The following is a 17,947-nucleotide window of genomic DNA, read 5'->3' as shown; positions in this document are numbered from 1 at the left end:
GACAGGTTTCAGCAGAGCTTCCAGACTAAGACAGACTAGGAAAAAAGACCTGGCAATGTGCTTCTGAAGAAAAAAAAAAAAAAGCCAGTGAAGACCTTATGAATAGTAGTGGAACGTTGTCTGATACAGTGACAGAAGATGAGCTCCTCAGATTGGAAGGCACTCAAAATACTACCTAAGAAGAGCTACCCTCTCAAAGTAGAGTCCATCTTAATAATGTGGATGGAGTCAAGCTTTTCAGACCTCCGCTGGCTGATGTGGCATGGCTCAAATAAGAAGAAACAGCTGGAAACATCCATTAATAATCAAAACGTGGAGTATACGAAGTATGAAGCCGGGAAAACTGGAAGTCAACAAAAATGAAATGGACCACATAAAGATTGATATCCTAGGTGTTGGTGAGCTGAGATGGACTGGTATTGGCCATTTTAAATTGGACAATAATATTGTCTACTATAGAATACACAGAGTCACTGTACCAAAAAGAATTCATCTAGCTTCAATCATTTCAGGAGGTAGCATATAATCAACAACTGATGGTACTGAAGAAAGGAGTCCAAACTGCGCTTAAGACATTGGTGAAAAACAAGACTCCAGGAATTGATGGAATACCAAATGAGATGTTTCAACAAACAGATGCAGCACTGGAGGTGCTCACTTGTCTATTTCAAGAAATTTGAAAGACAGCTACCTGGACAACCAACTGGAAGAGATCCATATTTATACCTATTCCAAAAAAAGGTGATATGAATGTGGAATTTATCAAACAGTATCATTAATATCACACACACATAAAATTTTGCTGAAGATCATTCAAAAGTGGCAGTAGCAGTACATGGATAGGGAACTGCCAGGAATTCAAACTGGATTCAGAAGAGGATGTGGAACCAGGTATATCATTGCTAATGTCAGATGAACCTTGGCTGAAAGCAGAGAATACCAGAAAGATGTTTACCTGTGTTTTATTGACTATGCAAAGTCATTTGACTGTGTGGATCATAACAAATTATAGATAACATTACAAAGAATAGGAGTTCCAGAACACCTCATTGTACTCTTGAGGAACCTGTACAAATACCAAGAGGCAGTAGTTCCAACAGAACAAGGGAATACTGCATGGTTTAAAGTCAGGAAAGGTGTGTGTACCTTTCACCACAAATATTCAATCAGTATGCTGAACAAATATTCCAAGAAACTGGACTATATAAAGAAATTTTACTTGCGTGTGATATTAATGATATAGTTTGATAATTTCCATATTTGGTTGGATTACCTTTCTGGGGAATAGGCATAAATATGGATCTCTTCCAGCCAGTTGGCCAGGTAGCTGTCTTCCAAATTTCTTGGCATAGAGGAGTGAGTGCTTCCAGTGCTCCATCTGTTTGTTGATACGTCTCAGTTGATATTCCATCAATTCCTGGAGCCTTGTTTTTCACCAATGCCTTCACTGCAGCTTGGATTTCATCCTTCAGTACCATAGGTTCCTGATCATACGTTACCTCCTGAAATGGTTGAATATCGACAGATTTTTTTTTTTGGTGTAGTGACTCTGTATTCACTTCATATACTTTTGATGCTTCCTGCATTGTTTAATATTTTCCCTGTAGAATCCTTCAGTATTGCAACTTCAGGCTTAAATTTTTTTTTCTTCAGTTCTTTCAGCTTGAGAAATGCTGAGTGTGTTCTTCCCCTTTGGTTTTCTATCTCCAGATCTTAGCACATGTCATCATAATACTTTATTTTGTCTTCTTGAGCCGCCCTTTGAAATCTTCTGTCCACCTCTTTTACTTTATCATCTTTTCCTTTTGCTTTAGTTACTTGACGTTCAAAAGCAGGTTTCAGAATCTCATCTAACATCCATTTAGGTCTTTCTTTCTCTCCTGTCTTTTTAATGACCTCTTTCTTTCTTCATGTGTGATGTCCTTGATGTCATTCCACAACTCATCTGGTCTTTGGTCATTAGTGTTCAACGCATCAAATCTATTTTTGAGATGGCCTCTAAATTCAGGTAGGATATACTCAAGGTCGTATTTTGGTTCTCATGGACTTGTTCTAATTTTCTTCAGTTTCAACTTGAACTGCATGTGAGTAATTGATGGCCTGCTCCACAGTCGGCCCCTGGCCTTGTACTGACTGATTATATTGAGCTTTTCCATCATCTCTTTCCACAGATATAGTCAATTTGATTACTGCATATGCTGTCTAAGGAGGTCCACATGTAGAGTCACAATTTATGTTGGTGAAGAAAGGTATTTGCAATGAAGGAGTTGTTGGTCTTGCAATTCAATCGTGGGATCTTCAGCATCTTATAGCATCTGGCAAATCTGCTTCAAGGGGTCTCTTTTAGGTGTTGAAAAGCAAAGATGTTACTTTGAGGTCAAAGGTGTGCCTGACCCAGCCATGATATTTTCAATTACCTCACAGGCATGCAAAAACTGAACAAGGCATAAGCAAGACCGAAGGTGAATCAATGCCTGTGTATTATGGTTTTGATGAACTTGAATATACCGTGGACTACCAGAAGAATGAACAAATCTGTCTTGGAAGAAGTACGGCCAGAATGCTTCTTAGAAGCATAGTTGGAGAGACTTTGTCTTGTATACTTTGAACATGTTATCAGGAAGGACAAGTTCCTGGAAAAGGATATCATGCAAGGTAAAGTGAAAGGTCAGCAAAAAAAAAAGAAGACCCTCAATGAGATGGATTGATATAGTGGCTGCAACCATTCATTCAAGCATAGCAAAGATTGTGAAGATGGCACTGGGCTGGGCAGTTTCCTTCTGTTGTACATAGGATTGCTATGAGTCGGAACAGATTCGGTAGCACCCAACACCAACAGTCTTCCACTATCACTGAATTATAACAAGAACTAAACTAAAGGAGGAATAAATCCCTGAGAAATTTGGGAAAAAATGAAAATATCCTAGAGTTGGAGATTTCTTATCCTTTAAACTTGTGCATTGAGAATCTGAGATGCTAAATCTCTAATTAAAATAGAAAAGTGATTTAATTAATCATGGGTTGTTTAAGTACGCTATTTCTAGGCCTTGCCTGGCTCCGATCTCTGTAATTTACCTCTTACCATAGATCGGCCACCTGAGTATCTCCCCACCCAAGCTGAATGTTGAAACTTGTTCCAACAGGAGAAGGATTTGTATAGCTTTAATGCAAAAGTCTGAGTTACTATCAAGTTTCCTTGCCTGAGTTCAGCCCTGGCCTCATGGCCCAGTGCTGGTTCTGGCCTGTCCTGCCTTGCTTCTCTGGGTCTGACTCCCAATCTCCATGTCCTGGCTAATACCCTCATCACCATAGAACCTGGGTAATGCCATCCTATCACCTGATTCACTATGCGGAGATAAACTCCAGTCCAGTATCTGCCTAATAGTTTTTCTGAATTAATTATTTTATTGATTCATTTCTTAGTGGTGAATCAACCTATTTTTCCTGGAATAATCCAAAATGGGTCAAAATATGTAATCTTTTAAATATACTATTCAATTTTATTTGTTGGAATATTTTAAACATTTGACACCCTGCTGGCACAGTGGTTAAGAGCTCTGCGGCCAACCAAAAGGTCAGCGGTTCGAATCCATCAGCCACTCCTTGGAAACCCTATGAGGCAGTTCTACTCTGTCCTATGGGGTCACTATGAGTTGGAATCGACTTGATGGCAATGATTTTTTTGAACATTTTGGTATTCATGCTCTTAAGTGAATGTGGTTAGCCTGAAATTTTAAATATTATTTTCAGGATGGCATACACACACACATGCACACACACACACTCATTAGGCATCCTTTACTAACCCCCATATTTACTTTTTAATTTGCTCACAGTTCTTTATTATATTTCAGACATTCCTTCTGGAATGATTTTTCTCTTCTTAAATTATATCCTGTAGAATGCTATCAGTGAAGGAGTAGTATAGTTATTTTTAGATTTTTGAGAATACTTTGTTTTTATTCTTTAAATATGAATTCACTAGCTTTAGCATTCTAACTTGAGGTCTACTTACTGTCAGATTGGAAATAACGTAAATCCACTATTTTTTGCTTCTATCACTATGTTAGCTATCAATCTTAGGGCTGATTTTTGGTAGATGATTTATCTTTCCTCTCTAATCAGTTTTAATATCTTTTTGCCCTTGGTGTTCAGCTATTGGATTATGATACATTTAGATGTACATTTTAAAAAATGTCTTTTATCTCATTACAAAAGTCGTTTGTCATTGTTTTGCTCATCCTCAATGTAAAAAATATAATTTCCATGTGTTTTTCTTTCTATATATTCATAAGACATACGTTAGGTCATTTTATTCAATCATCTACATCACTGTAGACGATTGTCAGGAGGAATCAGTCCCTGAAGAAGGACATCATGCTTTGTAAAGTACAGAGTCAGAGGAAAAGAGGAAAACCCTCAACAAGATGGATTGGCACCATGGCTGTAACAATGGGTTCAAGCATAACAACGACTCTGAGGACACCAAAGGGCCGGGCAGTGTTTCATTTTGTGGTCCATAGGGTCACTACCTGTGGGAACTGCCTCGATGGCACATACCAGCAACAACATCACTTAACTCTTCCTTTTATCTTTCCAATCTTTTTTCATATTGTGCTCATTCTGGTTAATTACTTTAGTTCAGAACGGTTAGTCTGTTTTGTGCTTTTTGTCTAATATACTACTGAATTGATCCATTGAATCTCTAATTATACTATGTATGAATATGTAATTTATTTTGAGAAGTTCTATTTAGTTCTTTATCAAATTCACTTGGTCATTTACAATAGCCTTTTATTGCTTATCTTTTTCATTTTTTATTCCCTGACTTATTTCATTATAAACATTAAGGCATTTATTATAGATTTCCTACTGGATAGTTTCATTATCTGCAGTTTATTTTATTCTGAGGCTTATTGTTTCTTCTAACTCTCAGTTCGATTTGCATTTAAAAGCTGGTTTATTAATTTTATCCAGTATGTTTAGATGTTATGAACCAGTATGTTTTCTTTGCCGTGTTGTTAGAAATAAAAGTCTTCTCAAATCACTTTTAAAGTAATTCTATTGTATTGAAGGAAACCTGGTGGTGTAGTGGTTAAGTGCTATGGCTGCTAACCAAAGGGTCAGCAGTTCGAATCTGCCAGGCACTCCTTGGAAACTCTATGGGGCAGTTCTACCCTGTCCTATAGGGTTGCTATGAGTCGGAATCGACTCAATGGCAGTGGGTTTGGTTTTTGGTTTTTATTGTATCGAAATACTGACTTCATAACAAAACTGTAAAATCCTTAAAAGTATGATCTAACTCTTAATGAGACTTGTTTTAAATATTTGCTTTAATAGTTTTTCTTAAGCTGTGTACATATTTGATCTCAAACAGCATACATGCTATTTAATGACATGGAGAAATGTTAACGATACAATGATACATGAAATAACGAAGCCTCTTCTCATTTCTTGAAAGTACAAGTACTAAATGCTTCATGTAGAATTTAGATAAGTATCACTTTTAGTTTTTATTCACCTATTTATTTCAAACCCTTCTTTTGTGATTCAGCCATAATTCCAGAAAGCCTGTGTCTATTCCTAGCAGTAGTAATTAAGGAAATTTGTGGTAGAATTTGGGAAACTGCCTTTTACAAAAGATTCTAAGGATTCTCGCATGCAACCAAGTTTGGAAAATCCTCGATTTCCTAGTGCAGGCTGTATTTCTTATACAAATATTTCATTATCATATAAAGAGATGAAACAATTCTAATCAAATATAAAATACAGATTTGAGTTAGAAGAAAACAGATCTTACTAGCTTTAGTACTATGAAAATTGATTTTAACTCAAGTTATATATTACTCAAAGCTTATATCTTGCCTTTGGTTAAATTGTTTGTAGGGAAAAATTTGACCATACCTGCCTTTAAGAAACTAAAAACAGAGAAGTAATAATAGGAATGAATCATAGGCACTTCTGGGGGAGAAGATGGCTTCTCCTTCCAAAGCCTAATAGGAGGGCATCCTGCTTGACACTGACAAATCACAAATCCTTCATTTAAAAAGGGTTGGGGTAGATAATAAACGCTTCCCAGAAAGTGAGGCATTTCTTTTCTTTTTTAAATTCACATTTCTTGGCCAGAAGCCCTGGACTTCCTGTAATTTCTATTATAAAATATAAATACTGCACCAATAATTTTTTTAAATACCATGCGTTCTGGTTATAACTATTTTTACTAACCACGTAGAAAAATGTATGTATGCATTTTAGGTAAAATATACCTTGTGTTATAGTTTGCTGACAGAATAGAATGTAACCAAACAAAATAGGATGTAAACAAAACGTAAATTAAGTTTGACTTGGATTATGACTTCCAGTCACGTAGATCTTCCTATGAATATGAAACATTTAAAGGTATGGCTTTTATATTTAAATTTTTCATTCTGTGTCAATTTTAATATATCTTCTCCATGCTGACAAAAAAAAAAAAAAGTTTTCTATTAGCTAATGGGTAGTTAATGTAATCTCATCAATAAAAAGCTTCTAAAAAGTTGTGGGCATTGAGTACAGAGAGAACAAAAGCCCCATCTGACTATAGATTCTTGTTTTCTGAGACAGTAACTATTTTACTTTCTATAGTTCTCATTAAAAAACAAACAAACAAACAATCAAAAAACAGTTGCCTTCTGAGTCAGGTCCAACTCAAAGGGACCCCATTTGCATCAGAGTAGAACTGTGCTAGATAAAGTTTTCAATGGTTGATTTTTCGGAAGTAGATCACAAGGCCATTCTTCAGAGGTACCTCTGGGTTGACTCAAACTGCCAACCTTTTTGTTAGCGGCTGAGCACTTAACCTTTTGTACCACCCAGGAACTCCTTAGTCCCCAAAATCCAGTGAAGCAGAAAAAGACATTTCATTTTTTTCAATTAAATTCTTGCTCTTTAGAAAGCTGTTCTCTAAAATGGTGTCAACCATAGAGATCGATATCACAAATCTAGGTAAGAAAATATGTTTTTCCTATTCCTAGACTTGTGAGTGAAGGAAGAGAGGACATAAGGGAGACGGTAGAGCAGAGGTCAGATAGGTGTGGAACTGCCCTTTTCCACTGGTTACCTCACTTTGCTTTGGGAACTATTCATGAACAGATTTAGGATGCTAGAGAATGGTCTTAGCAGAAAGAAGAGGAAGGCTTTGCACAGTGGTTTTTTTTTTTTTTTTTTTTTTTAACTTTTCCTGCAGTTTTATAGTAACTATTGAAACCCATGGGGCAGTTCTACTCCGTCCTATAGGGTCGCTATGAGTCGGAATCGACTCGAGGGCACTGGGTTGGGTTTTGGGTTGTCAGGTTATTATAAAATTATTATCAAATTCAATAAACTTGAAGGTTATGTAACGAACATGAGTGAACATGGTATGACTTTAAAAAAGCTCCCTAAAATCAAAATGTTTACGGATTTAACCACAGCGGCTTCTATTTTGAGATCAATGATTACAGCACAAGAAACAAGAATAAATACCTCTGAGTAAGAGCAAGAGGGGAGCGTTTTCCAAGGCAGGGGTAATCTATAGCTATTTTTCAGTTTTGCAGAGAAGACATTTTCAGCCTAGTCCCAGGCCCCTGCGGGAAGTATTTATAGGCATTTGTGAAAGGCACTTTTTAAAAGGCATTTCCAGAATCCGGTCACATTAAGGAAGCTGTACTTACTAGGTTTTCAGCGTCATTTGCATACAATGGGACTATAGAATTAGGAAATAGAACACCTAAAGCAATTTGGGTTACATAATTCTAAAAATTTTACTCAGAAATTGCAAGAAAAATTAGAAAATACAGATAAGTGAAACATGAAAAAAAAATCACTTGCCATCCTACTATTTAGATATAATCACTGGTGATATTTTGATGTATCTTCTTCCAGGCTTTTGTAGCCCTGTTGGTGCAAGTTTAGAGGTGCTTACCTAAAGGTTGGTAGTTCAACCCTACCCAGTGGCTTCTTGGGAGAAAAACCTGGTGATATCCTCCCATAAAAAATGCACCCAAGAAAGCCCTATGAGATAGTTCTGCTCTGTCACAGGGGGTCCCTTTGAGTCAAAATCAACTTGATGGCACACGACAACAGCATCAAGATTGTTAGCTATCTAGATATATCTATATCTGTAATCTATTTATAACAAAAACAAGAATGTATTAGATGTATTGTTTTATAACTTTTTTTTATTTTTACTTAAAAATTTGTAACTCACAGCCACAGGTTTTCTTGGAAATAAATGCAAAATAACCTCATCATTTAAATCACTATATATTGTTCCATTGTATGGTACATATATGCTCCATTTAAGAAATCTAAACTTGGGAACATTTAACCTGTTTCTGTTTTTTCATATGGGCCTCTTCATGGACTCCTTAGGCTTCCTCACAACATGGCTTCTGGATTCCAAGAACAAGCATTCTAGGAGAATCGGGTGGAAGTCATTTTTATGACATAGCCTCAGAAGTCACATAGTGTCAGTTCTGAAGAACTTTATTTGCCAAGGCAGTCACAAAGTCCCACGCAGTTTCACAGGAATGCAAGTGATTTGACCTTATGGGATAATGGCAAGGTTCCAGAAGAGTGCACGAGATGAGGGATATTTTTGCAACCAGCTTCGAATAGTGCAGTCTGCCACACTTCTAATAAGAGATTTTATATAGGGCATGTGTGGTCTTTTCAGCACTGGAAGATAGAGTAAACCTTCATAGTTTTTTATAGTTCCTTTATTGCATGAATGAGGCCAAACAGGAGGTCATAATTTTTCGTATGGAATCCAAAAGTTTGAAACAAAGCAGAAGAATCAGAAGTTGGAAAATATGGCCTTGGTGGTAACAATGACAAGGAAGATCACTTGATAGAATTTTGCAAGACCAGCTACCTATTCATTGGAAATACATTTTTGCAACAATATAAACCACAACTCTACACATGGTCTTTGACAAATGTAATACACAGGAATCAAATTGACCACATCTGTGGAAGATATGATGGAGAACCTCGATATTATAAGGCAGAACAATGTCAGGGGCTGATTGTGGAACAGACCTTCAATTCCTCATATGCAAGTTCAAGTTGGAGTTGAAGAAAAAACAAATCCATGAGAGCCAAAGAACAACCTTGACTATGTCCCACTTTAATTCAGAGACCTCCTCAAGAATTGACTTGATGCATTGAACACTAATGACCAAAGAAGAGATGAGTTAGGGGATGACATCAAGGATATCATACATGAAGAAAGCAAGACATTATTAAAAAGACGAGAAAGAAAGAAATGACAAAAATGGATGTCAGCAGAGACTCTGAAACTTCCTCTCGAATATAGAGTAGCTAAAGCAAATGGAAGACATGATAAAGTAAAAGAGTTGAACAAAAGATTTCAAAGCATGGCTCCAGAAGACAAAGTAAAGTATTATAATGACATGTGCAAAGACTAGAGTAAGAAAACCAAAAGGAAAAGCACACTCAATATTTCTCAAGCAGAAATAAACCCACTAAAACCCACAAGCAGAAATAACTAAAGAAAAATACAAGACTTGAGTAGCAATATTAAAAGATTCTATGAGTAAAATATTAAATGATAAGGAAACATCAAAAGAAGATGGAGGAATATACAGAATATCTTTATCAAAAAGAATTGGTCAACTTTCAACCATTTCTGGGGGTAGCATATGATCAAGAACTGGTGGATTGAAGGAAAAAGTCCAAGATGAACTGAAAGCATTGGCAGAAGCAAAGCTCCAGGAACTGACAAAATATCTATCGAGATGTTTCAGCAAATGGATGTAACGCTGGAAGTGCTCACTCTCCTGTGCCAAGAAATATGGAAGACAGCTACCTGGCCAATCTGCTGGAAGAGATCCATATTTGTGCCCATCCGAAAGAAAAGTGGACGCAAAGGAATGTGGAAATTATCAAACAATATCATAGTCAAGAAAATTTTGCTGAAAATCATTCAAAAGTCATTGCAGCAGTACATTAATAGGAAACTGCCAGAAGCTCAAGTCTGATTCAGAGGAGGACGTGGAACCAGGGATATCTTTGCTGATGTCAGATGGATCCTGGCTGAAAGCAGAGAATACCAGAAGGATGTTTACCTGTGTTTTATTGATTATGCAAAGGCATTTGACTGTATGGATCATAACAAATTATGGAGAACATTGTGAAGAATGAGATTTCCAGAGCACTGAATTGTTCTCATGCTCAATTGCATAGACATGCACATAAGCTGAGGGGCAATTTTTGAACAGAGCAAGGGTATACTGCATGGTTTAAAATCAGGAAAGGTGTGTGTCAGGGTTGTATTCTTTTCCCATACTTATTTAATCTACATGTTGAACTAATAATCTGAGAAAACCAAAAAAAAAAAAACAGACACATTGTCGTTGAGTTAATTCCACCTCGTAACAACTCTATAGGACAGAGTACAACTGCCCCAAATGATTTCCAAGTAGCAGCTAGCAGATTTGAACTGCTAACATTTTGGTTAGCAGCCCAAATCTTAACCATGGCTCCAATAATCTGAGAAGCTGAAATACATGAAGAAGAATGTGGTATTAGGATTGGAGGAAGACTAACAACCTGCATTATGCAGATGACACAACCTTGTTTGCTGAAAGTGAAGAGGACTTAAAGCACTTACTGATGAAGATCAGAGACTACAGCTTTCAGTATGGATTACATCTTGACATAAAGAAAGCAAATGTCCTCACAACTGGACCAATAAGCAACATCATGATAAATGGGGAAAATATATGAAGATGTCAAGGATTTCATTTTACTTGGATCCACAATTAACATCCATGGAAGCAGCAATCAGGAAATCAAATGACATATTGCATTGTGCAAATCTGTTGCAAAAGACCTCTTTAAAGTGTTAAAAAGCAAAGGTATCACATTGAGGACTAAGGTGCACCAGACTCAAGCAGTGGCATTTTCAATTACCTCCTATGCATGTGAAAGCTGGATGATGAATAAGGAAAACCACAGAAAAATTGATGCCTTTTGATTATGGTGTTGATGAAGAATATTGAATGTACCATGGACATGGACTGCCAGAACAACAAACGTTTGTCTTGGAAGAAGTACAGCCAGAATTCTCCTTAGAAGTGAGGATAGTGAATCTTCATCTCACTTACTTTGGACATGCTATCAGGAGGGACCAATCCCTGGAGAAGGACATCATGCTTGGTAGAGGGTCAGTGAGAAAAAGGAAGACCCTTTATGAGCTGGATTGACACAGTGGCTACAACAATGGGCTTAAACACAGCAATGATTGTGAGGATAGTGCAGGACAGGGCAGCGTTTCATTCTGCTGTACGTGGGGTCACTGTGTTTCAGAACAAGCAGGAAGGCATCTAACAGCAACAATTTTTCATAAATGTATTTTTCCCTTCTTTTTGTTTTCAGAAATTATTTTTTACTATTAGAGAATGAAATCATTCCTTGAGATTTAGGAGCCACATTTAAAGTTGACCTGGTTTTTTTTTTTTTTTTTTTGTGCTCTCAGCTTTGTTTTGATTGTTAGCCAAAAGTAGGACCTTATTTTTTAAATCTTAGTTGAGTGTCTAGTTTACTAGCATACACTGATACACTCCTAATATACTCTTTCAAGTGTGCGAATTGGTTCTAAGATGGATCCAGTGTTTAATTATAACATACGTACAATAATGACATAATCTGTGGGACTATTCCTAGATCCCATAAGTTAATTTCCTTGTCTGAAAATAACACTCAATGAGGGTTTCATAGGTGAAGACGCTTTTGACTCCTTGGACAAAAGGATTGATACATGAGAACAAGGTTTTCTGGTCAATAATAAAAGAGTGTTTTTGTACTCAAGAAGATCCTAAGTAGTTGCTTTTCTGTGTCAGTGAGCACAAAGCCTCTGAAATGCCTTTCTATTCCTGACCCCTTCAAGCATTCATTGTTGGTTGAAGCATCTGCCATTCTCCTACTGGATATTGAATAGCAACATTTTTCAAAAGCAGCTATGAAGATACCTTGATCGGATCTATTACCTTCTAAACAGCGTGACTTTAAATACAGACATGGCATGGCAGTTGTCAATAGCTCTTGCAGTCTACCCCTCCCTATTGAGTTGTTAAAGAAATGATACTTGTCTGAAGTGATAAAATTATGTTCCTGTTTCTGAAATATCTAACAGCCTGACACTGGACTATCACTCCACACTCCATTTGGCGTCTTTGCCAGGGAAGAGACATGAGCTGTGTTTCTTGACGTGCTGTTAATGCTGACAGTGGACTGCTCTGCCATTTGTTTCTCTGAGGAAGAGAGATGTAATTACTGAGTACTGTTTTGCTGCTCATAGAATTCTTAAATAAAAAAAAAAAAATAGAATTCTTACCTGGTCTAAATTTTTGCATGTCAGATCTAATTTAGTGAGAGCTGCTGTTCAGTGAATGTTATGTATTTCCTATTGCATCTGTGTTGTTGTTAGGTGCCCTCGAGTCAGTTTCAACTCATAGCAACCCTATGTAAAACAGAACGAAACACTACCAGAGCCTGTACCATCCTCAAAATCCTTGTGATGTTTGACTTATTGTTGCAGCCACTGTGCCAATCCATTTCATCGAGGGTCTTCCTCCTTTTCGCTGACCCTCTACTTTACCAAGCATGATGTTCTTTTCCAGGGGCTGGTCCCTCCTGATAGCATGTCCAAAGTATGTGAAAAGTTTCACCATCCTTGCTTCCAAGGAGATCTCTAGCTGTATTGCTTCCAAGACAGACCCGTTCGTTCTTCTGGAAGTCCATGATGTATTCAGTATTCTTCACCAACACCATAATTCAAAGGCATGAATTCTTCTTTGGTCTTCCTTATTCATTGTCCAGCTTTCGCATGCATATGAGGTGATTGAAAATATCATGGCTTGGGTCAGGTGCACCTTAGTCCTCAAAGCGGCATTTTTGCTTTTTAACTCTGACAGGTGTCAATTTCCCAAACTTCATTTCTCTTCATTTTCAGAATGCAGGCCATACCACATGCTGGGCTGAATCAAAGCATCTGATTATTTACCTTATAAAATGCCCTACAGTCTATCTGGTGTTTTGGCATTTGTTTCAACTTTTCTTTCATTTGTTCTTTACCTCTCTGATGTCTTTCTCTTTGAAGTAATAACTCAATGTCATCTATCCTCTGGAATGTTTTCTGAATATACATGTGAGAAAGTACTCCCACCGCCTGGGCTCTTGTGTGATCCTGAAAATAACGAGTTACAGTTCTAATTTTGGAAACACCATCTATACAGTCATGGCACTAGAAGGCAACCTAATGAGATATGTTGCAAACGTGGAGAATCCTGTTAACGTGGAGATGCAGCTCAGGAGGTATTGCAGAGGGTGCAGTTGGTAAGAAGCTGGCAGTAAATGTAAGGAATACAAAAGTGTGTTGTAAACTATCAGGTGCTATACAAATATCAGCTTGCATGATGACAATGAAAGTTAATAGTTTCAGTTAAGAAACTCGCCCTCAAAAGAGACATTTGCCATGAGGAGATATATGCCTATGAAACAAAATGGGTTCTAAAGGAACACTATCTATTTTCACATTATTTTTTCTATGAGAATGAAGCAATTATTTGTCCAGTATTAGTGCTTTGAACAAGTGGATCATGATAGGGTACAATCACAAAGCAATTTTCTAAATTTGTCCCACGAGTCCTTTAGAATTTCTTGGTGGTTTCCCTTGCATTTTTGTCATTCTTAGGTAACAAATAGTCCTCCAAACTGAAGTCACAAGAGCTGTATCATTTCTCTAATTAAACAATAATAATTGAAATTCTAGATTTCATGACACACCAAGATTCTTTCTTCCCCCTGTCAGGCTGACATCTGGCTGGCTTCAGGCTAGAGACTGGCAATGGCAAGAACGGAATACGGCCACCTTGTTTCTTTCCCAGACCTTGGCTGCCCCTCTCTCCTTCCCATTACGCAGCTGTTGGCTGTTCCAGGATTGGAGTGAGGAGGAAAGATAAGGGACAGAAAAAATATTGCTTGACTATAAGGCTGTGATCTATTGCAAGTAGTTATTCGAAGCTGACTCCTTCTTGGAAATTCCTTTGTTGGAAACATCCAACTGTACTTCTTGAGTGTGAACTTTGCATCTTCTCCGGCTGCAACTATAATTCCTCCTTTGGTTTCTTGACATCTGTTGCAGTTCTCTTCTTAGGGTTTATAATTAGTTTAAAAAAAAAAGTCAGCCCCTTGAACCCACCATTTGTAGACACACAAATAATTCCCATCTCTGCCATCCTTACAATCAATGTCACACCAGCAAAGAAGACTTATGACAACTCTACCCATTGTTTACTTTCCATTTTCTTTCTAGTACATGATTTTCTTTTATCTCTTTGTATTACTTATCACTACCTAGAAGTACATTATTTATGCAGTTGTTAATTCTTTGTTACTTCTTTTATTGTTTTTGTCCCCTTCTGAGAGCTCCATGGGGACAGGGACTTGGTCCATCCTGTTTATGATGAATTCTTCATGCTTATGACTGTGCTGGGCACACAGTAGTTGCTAAGTAAACATTTGTAAAATGAATGAATCAATGCTCTGGGTACATAAATAGAAATAACTAAGCCACTGCAGTAATATCCATGAGTTGGTATTGAGACCATTCAAAGCTGAAGCTTAAGGTATTTTGCTAAGCAACACAACTTCTATCAAGTATTTGAAAATAAATCCAAATGTACTAAAAAATGAAAAATAAAATGACATACTTTTTTCTCTAATGTACCAGAAAAGATTAAAAATGTGATGAACTGGTGTTGACAAGAGTTTAAAGGAAATGGGTACTCTCATAGTGAAGGGAGTGTAAATCTATAATCTTTCTGGTGAGGAAATTTGAAAAAAAAAATGTGTCAAAATGTAAAAATGCTCAGCAATCAAAATTCTGGGGAAACTTAGGGGGAAAATATCACAAATAGGAATTGATATAGACAGCATGTTCTGTGTGACTACATTTAAAATAGTGAAAATTTTACGTGAAAGTAGTCCATCAGTAGGTTGTTGTTGTTGTTAGGTGCCTTTGAGTTGATTTCGACTCAGAGAGACCCTCTGTACAACAGAAAGAAGCACTGCGTGGTCCTGCACTATTGACATGATTGATTGTTGCTATGCTTGAGCCCATTGTTGCAGCCACCGTGTAAATCCATCCCATTGAGGGTCTTCCTCTTTTTTGATGACCCTCTACTTTACCAAGCACGATGTCCTTCTCCAAAGACTGATCTCTCCTGACAGCATGTCCAAAGTATGTGAGAAGTCTTGCCATCCTTGTTTCTAAGGAGCAGTCTGGCTATACTTCTTCCAAGGCAGATTTTTTCATTCTTTTAGTAGTCCATGGGATATTCAATATTCTTCACCAACACCATAATTCAAAGGCATCGATTCTTTTTCTGTCTTCCTTATTCACTGCCCAGCTTTTGCATTCAGATGAAGCAATTGAAAGCACCATGTCATAATGACATCTTTGCTTTTTAACACTTCCAAGAGGTCTTTTACAGTAGATTTGCCCAATGCAATGTGTCATTTGATTTCTTGACTACTGCTTCCAAGGGTGTTGATCATGAATCCAAGCAAAATGAAATCCTTGACAACTTCAATCTTTTCCCTGTTTATCATGATGTTGCTTATTGGTCAAGTTGTGAGGATTTTTGTTTTATTTTTGTTAAGGTGTAAGCCATACTAAAAGCCATAGTGAAGGTTATAATTGGAATCAACTGGAAGGTAATGAGTTTTTCATTAGTAGGGGACTGGATTAACTGAAGTACAGTACGTATATAAAATGAAATATTATGCAACCCTTGAAACACTGATACAGTGGAATATTATTTCTGCATGATGGGATTTGAAGAAATTTTCACCTTCTCTGCATATTCTCAAACGATTATTTTATATTTATCATTTCTATCTTTAAAAATAAGAATGGCTTTAACAAAAACCACACTTTTATAACCTCTCAAAGGCTGTATGGTGTTAAGTATGTTATTCGACCGTCCAATTGTCTGCTTGATGATGTATAAAATAACGAAGATCCTCCAGTATTTTCTAAAATGTGGATGTAGCTTTAACCTTGAATTAATTGAATTTTAGAATTTAATCTCTGTATATTCCATAAGGCTAATACAAATTTCATCTCTGCTATTCAGAGTTGTAGATTCTTTTATTGTGCTTTTGGCAGTCTAAGCAATAATTATAGATATCGCTCGTGGAAACCTCTGAACTCCTGCCTGGATTTATAATACCATTTATGTTGATCCAGAATTCTTTTGAATAGCTTTGTACCGTGATTAAGTGGAATAAAGAATGAGTCATTACATGGCACAAATTGCAAAAATGAAGCTTATCTTTTCAGGAACAAGTAGTCTCCATTGCACGATGATTTGGAAGTAGCTATTTAGCCTCTAGCCTCATATTTCAAATCAAGAATATTTAACTTGCGTCAAAACTAAGGCCTGATTGCTCATAGTTTTTTTTCTTGTGAATGATCTGAGTAATGACATAGCCCAGTGAACACTGGCATGGGCAGTGCAGCCCCTGAGAAAACATAGGAATCAACATTCCTCAGTGGATTGTAACCAGCATGACTTAGAATTTAAAAGACTGTAAATAAGAGTGTTCAGTATTAGTCACTGAACAAATGAATTCTTAATGCCCTCATCTGGGAGAAATTTGTTAGCATTTGTCTTTCAACTCCCAAAAGCCCTATGTAGATATTTCATCTGACTGTGAAATTCCATAATAGCTTATCCAAAATTAGTTTGTAGTTTTAATATAGTCTTTTCTTTAACTACTGTTATTGGGTGCTGTGGAGTCTATTTCTATGCAAATCACAGCAACCCATGTGACAGAGTAGAACTTCCCTTTGGGTTTTTTTGGCTATAATCTGTATAGACAGAGACCACCAGGTCTTTCTCCCACAAAGCCACTGGGTGGATTTGAACTGCCAGCCTTTTGGTTAGCAGTCAAGTGCTTAAGTGTTGTGCTACGAAGGCTCCTTCTTTAAGCATTAGATGGTTTTAATGAGACATCTACAGCCTCGAGTCTTAATATTTAGCATCACTGGGCCACTCACTGTGTGTCAGAGTGAAAGAATGATCTAGAATCATGAAAAATCACCTACTTCTTCCATTCGTCCATCACATCCTATGGGAAGAAGACATAAAAGCTAAACACTATAGTAAGAATCAGCCAGAAATGAATATTTTCCTCATTAGTCCAACTGTCCAGAATGGATTAATTTCAATAGACTTGCTATTCAGAAGGACCAAGGATATTTCTTTCATCCTCTCCTCTTTTTACAACTTGAATCACTATTTTCTTTCAGTCCTTTTCCCAGTTCAGGTAACATCCCTTAAGGAAAGCTTTACCTGGTCTTAATGCTTCTTCAGTTGCTTCATGTGATGCCTTTCCTCCCCTAGAAAGTTAAAGAGAAATAATGAATATTCTATTTCTTCAGCCTCCTTTGTTTGGTAATTAATGCACCCTTAATTAAGGATGAAGTATAATGGTATCCCTTTACCTTCTTCTGTTGAATCTCTCTCAGAAATGGCTTTGCTAATCTGCCATCAAATTTCTTGTGGCTTCCTTCCACTCTAGATTCTTCAATACCAACCTTCTGGAGTTTTTAGTTTTCTTTGCTGACTTGTCCTCTTTGGACTCTCCGACTCTCCTTCTTCCTGCTGTAAACCAAAGATATACCTCTTCCAACCTCAGTTTTAGAAATCTGCCTTCCAACTTAGTTATAATCATCTCTTTTCCAGTCTTTCAAACTCTAGTTATGATCTACTCTTCTCTCTTACATTTTTCATTTATTCATCCCAGAATGTTGCCAATTATTTCTGCATTGTATATTTTATGTATTTTCCCTTTCTATAGCCACTAGCAACATTTATCAGTTTATAGTCTTATG

Source organism: Elephas maximus, chromosome 1, assembly GCF_024166365.1.
Source record: "Elephas maximus indicus isolate mEleMax1 chromosome 1, mEleMax1 primary haplotype, whole genome shotgun sequence".
NCBI lineage: Eukaryota > Metazoa > Chordata > Mammalia > Proboscidea > Elephantidae > Elephas > Elephas maximus.
This window is presented reverse-complemented; position numbering follows the sequence as displayed.